Raw genomic sequence first — 13,582 nt, 5'->3', positions numbered from 1 at the left:
AAGGAGAATGATCTTGAATTAGACAAGAGCAAAACCAAGATCATGGCATTTGAAACATCTTCCAGAACAGCCAACAAAGAGAAATGGAACGTGGAGAATGAAAGAATCGAAGTTGTAAAGAGCTTCAAATATCTGGGAGTGACGATAAGTAACAGCAGCAAAGAACTTCCAAAGCAAGAATCATTATTAACCAAAACAAGGACCTTGTAAGCCCAAGCCAAGATGATCGACCATAAGTTTGGGAAATACTCCACGATCCCGGTCCTATCTTTTTTCAAAGCCAAGGTAGTTCCGTGCATATCCTACGGAACAGAGGCCATGCCACAAATCCCAAGCCAGTTCTAGGATAGACTTGAAGGTCTATTTTTGAAGAAAGTGCTGGGCCTTCTGCTGTCTGTCCCCATCTGTCTAATTAGACAATAATTATGTCTACCCTCCCTGAAGGGGTCTGTTTTGAGGAACACCATGATGCTCTTTAGGAAAGTCATAATGGAACCAACAGCACCTGTCTTCGCGATCCTAAACAAAGAACTAGGAAGTGGAAAAAACAAATTGCTGGCAACATGGGCTGACGGTTGTGCAAATCTCCTTGAAGAGGTGGCCTTAATGAGGGACACACTAATACACAATCCAACCAAGGTGGTGAAAAAACTAACCAAACTGGACTTGATTAAAATACAAGACAAGGTATTGTCCCACAAACTAACTCAGAACTTTCCTCATGTTACTAAAAAAGTCAACAACGTTAGAGGATATCTGAAAAAATGTCCAGACAAACATCTGTGCCACACCTTCCTCAGAATTAGACTGAACCTGCTAAAGACCAACGAGATTCAGTTTGGAGGAGGTCTCTCAGAAACGGACCAATGACGTTTTTGCAACACTCACCAGCTGGAATCAATTTGTCATCTTTTGTTGACATGTGAAGGCACCAAAGAAGCAAGAGCCACCTATCTATCGAAACTATTGGGACCCTCAACCATAGTGGAGGAAGATGAATGGTGGGACTGTTTGATGGGTGGAGAAAAAACCGAATGGGCTGTGGCCATAGTCCTCTTCTTTAAACAAATTGGTCTAGTACAGGATCACAAAATAGTATTGAAAGGGACTTAAGACCATTTACGGGAACTTAACTGCACAGCCGTACGCTCTACACTTTTGACTTTATTGACACCTGTGGACTAATCAAAAGAGAAATTGTCTTGCTGATGACTGGATTGCCTTTCTTTTTGTAAAAATAGTATTACAATTAAAGGAGAGTTCCGGGACTTTTTTTTTATTGTCCCTACGGGTCGGCCATGTGTTTGTAAGCATAAATCGGTAGATCGTAGGAAACTTTCCTATGGACCTTACCCGACTTTTCGCCCCTTATCGCACTCGAAATCAGCCTCCATTTTGTGATAATCCTATCATTCCGCCGCATCGACCTGGCTCACCTGCCTTTGCGGCACTAAATCAAATCCCCCGCCCCTGAGCCTGACATCAGCAGACGCGTACTGCCCATTTCAAGCACGTCTCGTGTCAACAATCGCTGCGCCTCAGCTATTGACGTGTTGCCATGGAAATGGCAGGACGCCTCTTTCCCCAATAAGTATAAACAGACCGTTTCACAACATACAGCAGCAGATTTTCGATTCCATTCCTCTCTCTGTGTTACTTTGAGTATTCTGTGACTCGTTTCAGTGCTCTGGTCAGCTACCTTCGCCGCTTGTAGCCCGTGTGAACAGATACCAGTACCACCGCTATAAATTATTTTACTATCTTTACCGCACAATGGCCACAATAATGCCGTATATGTACGAGCCCGAGTACACCGAGGAAGAACTACTGGAAAGGCAAGCACGCGAAAACGATGGGGATTCGGACGGCAGTTGGGAGGACCAGTCAACGGATGAAGAGCCTGGACCATGTCGCATGGACGGCGTCTCCACCTGGTGCACGTGCAATCGGTGCAAGCTAATGCCAACTGAGGAGGAGAACTGCTGCTGCCGTGAAAATTCCGGGTGCTTGGCCTACATTTCGGAAAGCGAGCAAAGTCAGCAGGAAGGCGAGCAAAGTCCGCAATGCATCACCGAGCTGCCAGAGTTCAGGGAAGCCTGCCTCTCACGGACAGTGTTGAGGATGATGATGGTGCTTATGCACGAACTTCGTGGCACTGTTCGTCCGCGTAATCCGAGTAACGAGTAAGTATACTCTGTTTGTGATGTCAGTGATGCCACCACTATTTCATGGTCGTCTCCCACATATAAAATTACATTTACATATCATTGGAACGCATGTAAATTGGTTCCATATAGTGCATTTTCTAGATATAATTTTTTTCTAAGAAAAATGACATGTGTTACCTGAATCGACATTGATAAGAAAGTTTGGTCAGTTTAATACAGTTTGCATCTTTTTTTTTCACAGGTGGTACAGGCTGGTGGCCTATCGTTGCTTCACTTGGTGGCTTCACGGGAGGCTCGGACACCGCGTTCGGAGAGTAATACCTGCCTGTGCGGTACTTGCCATTAGACAACATTTCCCCAGTGACAGTGGACAATACCGCGGATTTTCCCTCGATGTGCTGCAACCTCAACTTTACAATGTGTAATGTTTATTATTTATGTTTAATTAAAATCTAAAATAAAGCCCAACATATATTTTAACAATGGTTGTTTTGATTTTTTAAATGAATCTAGTGTATATTCTCCTGGGAGGGTGAGGTATTTATAAACTCACCCCCCTGCCTTCCATGTTGTAGATCCTGCAGCCATCCTCTTACATTCAGTTAGATGGCCTCTCCTTGGTGAGGCCCTGCGGCAAACGGGTCTTGTCTGCACGACCACCGCCCCGATCCACCCCCCGCCTTATCAAAGGCAGTTCGCACCGGGGTACTTGAGCTGCTGGCAAGTGGAGCTGTCAGGGAGCGATAAAGGCCAAGAGGTGCCAAAGACCATGTACACTTCAAAGTGGTCTATAGAGCATGGGTTTGTTGTTCCCATGTCTACCTCCAGACCCCGTGTCTCCTGCCAAGCATCCCCCTCACGCTGGACGGCCCCCTGCAATCCACATAAGTGTGTCTCCATTCACGAGTCTTCCTGTGTCTTGTCTGCACGACCACCGCCCCGATCCACCCCCCGCCTTATCAAAGGCAGTTCGCACCGGGGTACTTGAGCTGCTGGCAAGTGGAGCTGTCAGGGAGCGATAAAGGCCAAGAGGTGCCAAAGACCATGTACACTTCAAAGTGGTCTATAGAGCATGGGTTTGTTGTTCCCATGTCTACCTCCAGACCCCGTGTCTCCTGCCAAGCATCCCCCTCACGCTGGACGGCCCCCTGCAATCCACATAAGTGTGTCTCCATTCACGAGTCTTCCTGTGTCTTGTCTGCACGACCACCGCCCCGATCCACCCCCCGCCTTATCAAAGGCAGTTCGCACCGGGGTACTTGAGCTGCTGGCAAGTGGAGCTGTCAGGGAGCGATAAAGGCCAAGAGGTGCCAAAGACCATGTACACTTCAAAGTGGTCTATAGAGCATGGGTTTGTTGTTCCCATGTCTACCTCCAGACCCCGTGTCTCCTGCCAAGCATCCCCCTCACGCTGGACGGCCCCCTGCAATCCACATAATGCCACGACATATACACGTCATTCATTCACAAACACACCCCTGGTTCGAATTCTTTATAACCCACCTCATATTTCTAATGAGAACTTCTTTGCGCTTTGCTAGTCAACCCGTGAAGGTGCTGGTTATCTGCTCTTCGTCTCTGTGAACTTCCGTGACCACTTTGAGCAAACTCGTCAGTTTGCAACCTGTGAACTGCTCCCTGTTCTACGACAAGAAACTACTCTGATCCCTGCATCTAACTGTTTGTTCGTCAAGGTAAGTCCATGTACCATAATCATTTTGCGTCCAATTTTTTAATTTATATCTATTTGCTAGTAGTCATCAAATTGCATCCATGTTTTCTTTTCGTTCACGACAGTACATGCAAGGAACTAGTCACATGTTCTGAGTTTAGTCAAATTACTTTTTCTATTTTTTGAAAGTTATTGAAATACTTATCCGCATGTGAATAACGTGTATAGTTCCAAGAACCAAAACGGACCTTGCATTGAACCTTTTATGTGTCATTTACTGTTTTAACACATTGGTATTCATAGAGAATTGTTGATCTTTACTTTTCAGAACTTTCCATAATGCCTGCCTGTTCCATTGGCGGTTGCCCTTCGAAGACCCATAACAAATCTGAAGGTACTACAATGCATGTTTTCCCTAAGACAATAGATCAGATAAGAGAATGGGTCCGATATTGCGGATATCCAGCCTCTGAGCTAGAAAGTAGAGTCCTAGAAGTCTTTGCGGACAAGAGGGGTGATCGATACCGCATCTGCAGCAGGCACTTTAGCCCAGACATGTACTCCACATCATTGCTAATAAAGAAGAAAACACCGCGAGCGAGGCGAAAATTGCTCTCAACCGCTATTCCCACTCTATTCGTCCACATCCCTCCACTGGTGAGTCAAGTTTACGTATTTATCTCTCGGCCTTGCGGTAGTGTGTAGCATTAGCTAACAATAATTTCCCCATTTATGTATCCACTCAATATGAAGGCGGAAGATTCTCCATCCGTGTCGTTATTGCAGTCATCAGCCACTTCAAGCGCCTATCGGGTAATCTTACTTAGCTATTCTGACACTGACTTGTTTTAGGCATGTAAATCAATAGTTTTAATTGATCGTGTAATTATTTTACCTAATGGTACACCCTTGTACTCGTCCTCTAGTCTTTGTTTTCAGTTATAATTATTGTTATCCAAAATAATGCAAGTACTGTCTTTCAGGGAGATGCTGAGGAGTCCAACGCATTGACGAAAACCGTAGATGTCACTCAGATGCTCGAGGTACGTTTCCGGACAGTTCCATCGATGGAGATCATCAGATCTTGCATTCTTGTAGCGTGATTGTTACACACAATGTTTCTTTCGTTTTTAGCCATTGATATGTCCTTCTGTCGTCGCCCTCCTATTTGTCTTCTTTTTTCAATATTGTGTTCATTACTAATGAAAGTCCTATGTTTCAGGGAGTCGATGGAGCATTAGTCCAAGTAGAAGGGGGAGCATGCAGTTACGGGTCGGCGCAACAGCTTGCAGAAGTGTGCACCGCAGTTACATCGTCCCTTGATGTTCTTATGCATTTCGAGGTATGGATACTGACAGTTCGATCAAGCGAAATCATATGACGTGATTACATCCGCTATACTTCCTTCTTTATTAACGCAAGTACTATGTTTCAGGGAGATGACGGAGCTTCTTCTACAAGAACATCACCCCTAGTAGTTGATGCAGATCTCTGGGTGGTGACACTTCCAACGATCGAGCAAATCGAATCATATTTACATATCCATTATTTATTTTAGACAACTGATCATTTGTGCAGGTCTATTTAGATGAGCCGTTGACGCCTGCTCAAAGTTTATGTTCTTTTTAACAAAATAGAAAAGCATACTAATGCAATTACTGTGTTTCAGGGAGTTGCTGAAGCGTCATCTTCAATAATATCATCAATGGAAGTCTATGCGGAGCCCGAGGTATGGATCTTGACAGTTCAATCTAACTAGATCAACAATGCGTGAACTATTGTCGTTTGAATGTTCTACACAATGCGTTCATTCGTGTTTTGCTATTGAGATGTACGTATGGGTATTGGTCCCCAAGTACATTTTGTGTTTTCAATATTATTATACATACTAATGAAAGTTCTATGTTTCAGGGAGTCGATGGAGCCTCAGTGAGTGATGGATGTGCTTATCATGAAAATATAGTCGTTGCAGCGCGAGAGGAAGTGGAGACATGCACACACGAGTCGGAGCAACAGCGTCCAGATGTTGAAGTTCGAGGCAAGAAAGTTTCAAAGAAAAGAAAGCAAAAGAAGGTTAGTGTCCTGTTCACTATATTATGTTGTCTTTCACTGTCAATAGTTCAATACTGTAAGTTGTGTTTAAACTGAACATCCCTTTTCTAATCTGTCCTCTAGTTGCGAGTGGGTGTAAGAACTAAATCTACACAGACAGTGAAGCGAACGAGAGATGTTGCTTGTCAAACCTTTTGGCAGGGACTTGAGACTGGAGATGCATCGTGCCAATGGGAAGAATATGAAGTGATTGACAACGGAGCTATACCACCACCAGCCATTGATAGTGAATGTCCTCCTGGTAGTTTGGATGCAGTCGGAGATCAATTCACAGAATCCACACCCGCAAAAAATAAGAGCGCGCGAAAGTTGAAGACATTGTTTTTTTCTCCCATCTCCGGACAAGGAACAGATGTTGCAATGGAAGAGAATGACGTGGACGACAATGAAACACCATCAATATCACTCAGCATAGCGGAAGACGATATCAGAGATTGTACCTTTCATGCGAGTGACATGTCCTCAACGTTACAGGCCGAACCAGCTGGGATGCAGAGTGAAAGTATAAGGAAAGAGGCCAAATTCATTGTATTCGATAGCTGTTTGATGGATATTATTATGATGATGAAATGTGGGCATTCGGTTGGTGGGGAAGTATGTGGGGAGCCATTGATTAATGTGACTCGTGCAATTCGAGGCACTAACCTTAAAATACATGCCACCTGTACACAATATCATCCGTTCGCATGGTCTGCACAACCCATGCTGGGGCAACTGCCAGCAGGCAATCTACTTTGTGCAGCGGCCGCACTTTTTAGTGGTTCAAGTTTTAAAAAGTTACAGTATTTCTTTCAGTTTGTGGGAATCCATTTCATTGCGAAAAGTCAGTTCTACAAATACCAAACCGATTATCTATTTCCAGCCATCAGCGAAGCTTGGAGAATGGAAAAAATGTCAATGGAAAGTACATTCGCGGGCAAACGCTTCAGGCTTGCTGGTGATGGACAGTGCGACAGCCCAGGATTTTCAGCCAAGTACTGCACCTACCACTTTCAGGACATGGAAAGTAAGAAAATTGTGAGTTCGGTGGTCGTGCAGGTGTCACAAAGTACATCCTCAGTGGCCATGGAGAAAGTTGGCTTTGTAGCATCATTGCAAGAACTACAATCGCGGGGAATGGTGATCGACCTGATAGCCACGGACAGACACGTTTCAATTGCCAAGACAATGAGAGAACAGTACAAAAATATAAATCACCAATTTGACGTTTGGCATCTTGCAAAATCAATCAATAAAAAATTGTCTGCTGCAGGTAAAAAAAAAGAATTGCAAGGTATTTCACAGTGGTCCAAGTCAATCAGCAACCATCTTTGGTGGAGCTCAAAAACATGTGAAGGGTCGTTGGAAATTCTACTGGAAAAATGGCGGTCAGTAATGTTGCACTGTAGCAACGTACATCGATGGTCGACAAATGAGCATTTCCACAAATGTGAACATGGCCATTTGTCCACAGAGGAGGCACGGAAGAAGAAGTGGTTGATTCCTTCATCACCCACTCACAAAGCCATTGAAAAGATTGTATTTGATAAAACTATAACAAAAGCTTTGAGGGGACTCACGGAATTCTGCCACACAGGAGATTTGGAGGTGTTCCACAATATGTGCCTCAAGTACAGGCCCAAAAGATTGCATTTTGGCATGGAAGGCATGATAAATCGGACTCTTTTAGCGGTCTTGGCACATAACCATAATGTTGGCCGTCAACAAAGTAGGACGACCGGAACTTTAGGGACGCTTCGCTACAATAAGGCCTTCACTAAAAGAAGTAAACAATGGGTGATCAAACCAGTGTTTGAGGATATGCAATATGAGTTTATTGAGAGACTTATCGTAGATGTCCTCGATAGGCACATACATGGAGTGGTGAACGAACCTATGCAGGGGACAACTGCATTGCCACCCAACATTGCCTCTGTTCCATGTCCACCTAAAGCAGAGCTCATTGAGAAATACACATCACGGTTTAAATGATTGTAATTTGATTGTCTGTTCTCTCGAGTCTCCTCATGTTGCAGGCCCATTGCAATTAAACCAAACAGTAATATAAATCATTTTTACAAAAATTATAGAATGTTTCCGTATTGCAAAAACATGGCCGACCCATAGGGACAATAAAAAAAAAGGCACGCAGACAAGATGTCCCTAAAACTAACTGCAGCTAACTAGAAATGTGTGCTCGCTCAAAGTGAAGGTCAGCTGCTTTGATGTTTTGCTCGGGTGGCGGAACGGCCCACGACCCAATATAAGGTTCTATTGTGATTTGACCTTGACAGGCCGGGACCATCCTGAAAGACTAAGAAAAGATAATGAATAAAATTTCAGAAACGAAACGATGAGCCACGTTCATTAGAAGAAGTAACGTCGGCAAAGAAGGAGTGGTGTTTCGGGTCTGCCCTACACAGAGACACAATGGAAAATGCAAATATAATGTAAGTAACTTTTGATGAGTTTATACCGCAATTTCATTACTATACAGTGGCTTTAAAGACGGGTTCAGTTGTACTTGTTCGTTCTATGTGGCATATTGTTTTCTACCGCGCACTATCTTGAGGAGAAACATCTGCTTTTACTGAAGCACCTCAAAACCTTCCTCTTTGCTTCTGCTTTCTCTCTCCCTCTCCCCTGCTACAACTGGTCCACTGTCTGCGACCTCAGTCCTGGGCCCTTCCACTCTCCACCTGCACTCCCCCCCCCCTCCATGCCTCGCCACGCCTTTAAACACTTGTGTACACCCAGTAGCGCTGTCCTCGCTATGAAATGAATAATTTTAATAAGGATCTGATGGTGAGACTAATTTCATTTTTTATGTTTTTAGGTACATCATTCACTACTGTCTGTGTCACGAGTACCAGACACCGGCGGACGGCTTCTACAGCCGCCAGTTGCTTCTCCGCGTGAACAACGTTACCACCCTGACCATTTTATGGGACGATCGCCAAGTACAAGTATGCCCTTACGCGGTACTAACGGTTAGATGCAACATACCTACCATTGTGGTGGCCTAGTGCCTCGTTGTTGGAACAGCCATGCGATTATCAGTGCGACAGAAGAGCTTATTTTTATCGTAAACCAACACCCTGTGTACTGCACACGAACATCGCTTCCCTCAAGACGAACTAATTTGGATCGAGAGCAAAGAAAATTGCAAATCGCTGAATATTCTCTAAACATTTGATGTCCAATAAACGTACTTTGCCAAATGTACAATCTTGCCGTTTGCTTTTAAACCACGGTTTCACATTCCGAATTGTGGTGCTGTATTGTGAGATGCTCTAAGACCCTGTGTACAGCAAAGGACCATCGCGTTCCTCAATACGAACTTTTTGGAACATGAGCAAATAAAAATGCAAATCGCTGAATATTCTCTAAACATTTGATGTCAAATAAATGTACTTTACCACATTTACAATCTTGCGGTTTGATTTCAAAGTACAGTTTCATATTCCGAATTGTGGTGCGCTGTATTGTGAGCTGATCTGTGTTGATTTCCGGGGTCTGTGTGGAGTCGCGTAGAAGACGCCTGGGCGCGTTTGCCTACGCAGCACAGTCACGTCACGGATAGAGGCGGGGAATATGAATGTTTTGATAAAGTCTGTTTCAGGGGCGGGGGATTTGATTTAGTGCCGCAAAGGCAGGTGAGCCAGGTCGATGCGGCGGAATGATAGGATTATCACAAAATGGAGGCTGATTTCGAGTGCGATAAGGGGCGAAAAGTCGGGTAAGGTCCATAGGAAAGTTTCCTACGATCTACCGATTTATGCTTACAAACACATGGCCGACCCGTAGGGACAATAAAAAAAAAGTCCCGGAACTCTCCTTTAAATCAAAATAAAAATGCTGGAACATTGATGAGCACCAGGAAACACACTCTGCCCCAATCTTTGGCAACTTCATATAGGCTCTAGATCCACAAGCCCAATATCGATACATAAGGATTGCTGTCCCAAGAATGTCAATTGTAGCTTTGCATTCTTTGTTATATCCCACCTGGTTTTTATCATGGATTCAGAAACATAGTGTTGCATTAACCAATTGGACTACAACTACTGGGCCTGATTTGTCTTCTACCCATGTCAACAATTTAGAGTGCTTGGCCCACGACTTTAAGGAGCCATCATTCACTTTCTTCACTTTTTGTACATAGTCCGTCTTCAGCAGATGAGCTGCACAGGACACCATTTCTTCTTCTCATCCCTTCATGGTATGCACTCGTCCATAGATCAACATTCGAGTTTGTTCCCAAACTCCAGGTGATCCTGCTCTGTCTGTCACATCAGGACAATTCATTCTCTTCATTTCTTCAATCATCATCTCATCCTGTCCTGCAGCAGGATATACAAGCATGTTTCTTCTCCAGCCAGGCTCCTTCTCCATTTGTGTGGTTTTGATATAGTCATCCTGGTATGAAACCAACAATTTTGATGTCCAATGCACGGTCGCCCAACTTCCTTGATAGTGTCCTCGAGTAGTACATGCTGCGAGATGGCTAAGGTATTTCGCATTGTGTGCTGAAACCTCCTTTGAAATGAAAGTCCTTACTGTATTGATGGCATAGGGGATGAGAGAGCAGACATAGCAACTCACATCAAATGCTCTTTTCCCCACCTTTTTCATGTGTTGATACCACATGTTATTCCCCAGGTGAGCTGATTTATCTAGGTAAGTATTTATCCCTTCTTTATCTTCCTCTACATCTCCTCTATGTCTCTCAATATACTTATAGAGATAAAGGAATTAGTTATTATTCGTTTTCATAGTGGGGAGAATAATAAGAGCTCTTTCTTCGGTAGAAACATTAAGATGAAAGAGACTGTGAAACATAAGGAACAAAAAAAACAAGAACAATCATGCAAATATAAATTATGCATAGAGATCTGGGCAGCCATTTTTCGTGTCATCATACTGTTTGTTGTACTCATGTTCTTTCTATAATCGTAGTGTCTTCTTCATTAATCATTTCTAATACAATCATCACGTTTCTTTTATGTCTGTAACCGTACAATTTGTCCAATGATATCAATAAGGAGTCTTCTTATCACTGGACCATTTTTAGGATCCTGTAAAAATGTGTGAATATTAAAGTCTCTTCTAACAAGAGCAGGGTAAGATTGAAGTATGAACACAAAGGGCCTCATTACGACCCTGGCGGTAATCGCCCGTCATTACCGCCATGGCGTAATGAGCGTTTACGCCGTGGGACGATGGCGTAAAGAGCGCCACATCACGACCCATCGCGCACGAGCATTACGCCATGGCGGTAATGCAATTAACGCCATGGCGGAAAAGGCCCCTACCGGCATCGCTAAGCGAGCAAGGTGCCCTTCCGCCAGCGTAAGTAGCGGCCACCGTAATTTACGGCCACCGTAATTAGCGGCGGCCGTAAAAGGCCAAACCGGAAATAGCGTCATCGCGCCGGAACGGGAAGCAGCCCGTCGGCCATCTTTAAAAACACAATCCATCGCCATCCTACCAAACAACACCAGACCCAACCCTGACACCTGTCCCAACCAAACACCCAGCCATCCAAGTTCCCGAAAATGCCAAAATCCGTGAAAAAGGCATGTGACCGCCAGGAGCGATTCAGCCGGGAGGAACTCTGCATGCTAGCGGAGACCCTGCAGGACAACGCAGGTGTTGTTTTCTCCCCTGAAATGACCAGGACAGCAATCGGGAAGAAGAAGGCCATCTGGGCCCTGGTGGCTGAGCGCGTCAGCGCGGTGGGGACCGTACCCCGCACCCCACAGCAGTGCCGGAAGCGCTGGGATGACCTGCGCATACGGGTCAGAGCCGTCATCTCAGCAAACCGCAACCTTGCCCAGGGAACCGGTGGAGGGTCGGAATCCCCCCTGAAACTCCAACCGTGGGAGGAGATCTGTGCAACCACCATCGGCATGGAATCCATCGAAGGCGTTGGAGGGATGGAAAGGGGAGCCCCGACATCAGGCGATGAAGGTAGGTGCCTCATACAAGACATGCCATAGTCACAGCAGTCCAATCATGTGTAGCACAAGGTTGCCCTAGAGTGTAAATGCAACACAAATCAATACTGCCCATAGCCACATGCGAGCACCACCCTGCATACACTGCTGGCACCCGCATACCTGCATCCACATACCACACTAAAAGGAGACAACCTGCATGGCACTGCCTGAAATCTGCCTCATCCACTGGCCAAAATAATGTCAACCATTGTCATTCCAAAGTCCGTAGACCCATCAATAACGCCCTCCCACCTTTGCTCCACCACAGGCACAGAATCACACCCAGAGGACCAGGACACCCCTGCGCCGAAGAGAGCGAAGTCCAACAACAACGTCCCTGCACCCTCAACCTCAGCTGCAGTGAGGCAGACCCCACGACAAGCAGGTCCCACTGCAGGCATACCGGAGGTCCCACCGGCAAGCACCCCTGTTGGCAGCAGGCCAGCAGCAGCTGCTCCACCTCCACCGACATTGCCTGCCACAGAAGGCAGGGGGTCAGCGGCCAGCAGCAACATCGGGGAGACAGCTGCAACAGCTGCATGTTCTGACTCGGACATGGAGCAGGAGGTCAGAAGCCCCACTGACCAACTACATTCCCCCTGTTTCTCAGACGCCAGCCCCCATGAGGGTGACACACAGGGGCACACTGAGGCAGAGGAGTGGCCTTCCACCCCATGCCCTGTCCACACTCCACAGGAGGGGAGCAGCCCCTCCATCACTCCACCTGCACTGGCCATGGGCCAGCACGGCCAGCAGTCCCTCGAGGACATCACTCAACGGCAGCATCAACTGTCCACAATGCTGGATGAGCATGCCGCGGAATGTGTGGGGGCTAGGTTTAGCATTGAACAGGCCACGGAGACACTAAGGGCCGAAGTGGCGCAGAGCACTGCCACCCTGAGGGATGCCATGCAGGCCATGTCCCGGGACATCTGTGCCGAACTTGCGGGCTTGCGTCGTGCGGTCACTGACCTCACCCACACAGTACAGGAGCAGCATGCACAGGGGCAGCCAGGGACATCCTCCACTGCCAGTTCTGCGCAGAGCAGCCCCGTGCGACGTTCCGGACGCAACCTGCGCTCCACAGCCAGGGGTGCCCCGGGGGCCGGGAGAGGGGGCTTGTGACGGCCTGTGGACACTGTCACAGGCATCTGTTGACACCTACATGGGGTGTGTTGGGGTGTGCAGGGGGGAGGTGGGAGGTGGGAGGGGGTGTGTTGGGGTGTGCAGGGGGGAGGTGGGAGGTGGGAGGGGGTGTGTTGGGGTGTGCAGGGGGGAGGTGGGAGGTGGGAGGGGGTGTGTTGGGGTGTGCAGGGGGGAGGTGGGAGGTGGGAGGGGGTGTGTTGGGGTGTGCAGGGGGGAGGTGGGAGGGGGTGTGACACGACAGTTCATAGTTCCAATACACTTTTTTCTTTCAAAAAAAGAAATGTGTGGACATTTTCATTGCGTATGTGTGCTTTATTGGTGTACAGTCCACAGTGTGCATGTCCCAGAGACACACAGTGCCCCAAGTGCAGTCTCCATGCGATAAACACCAGCCGTGTGTGCTAGAAGCAGTGGTCGATGATACTTTGGCGCATGGCACGCCCCTCCTGTGCATCGCCTCCTCCATGTGGTGGCGCCCCATCTGCACCCTCCTCATCCTCATC

This window comes from Ambystoma mexicanum, chromosome 7p (assembly GCF_040938575.1).
Source record: "Ambystoma mexicanum isolate Mex_15411 chromosome 7p, UKY_AmexF1_1, whole genome shotgun sequence".
Lineage (NCBI taxonomy): Eukaryota > Metazoa > Chordata > Amphibia > Caudata > Ambystomatidae > Ambystoma > Ambystoma mexicanum.
The sequence above is the reverse complement of the archived record's forward strand: the minus strand, read 5'-3'. Positions refer to the sequence as shown.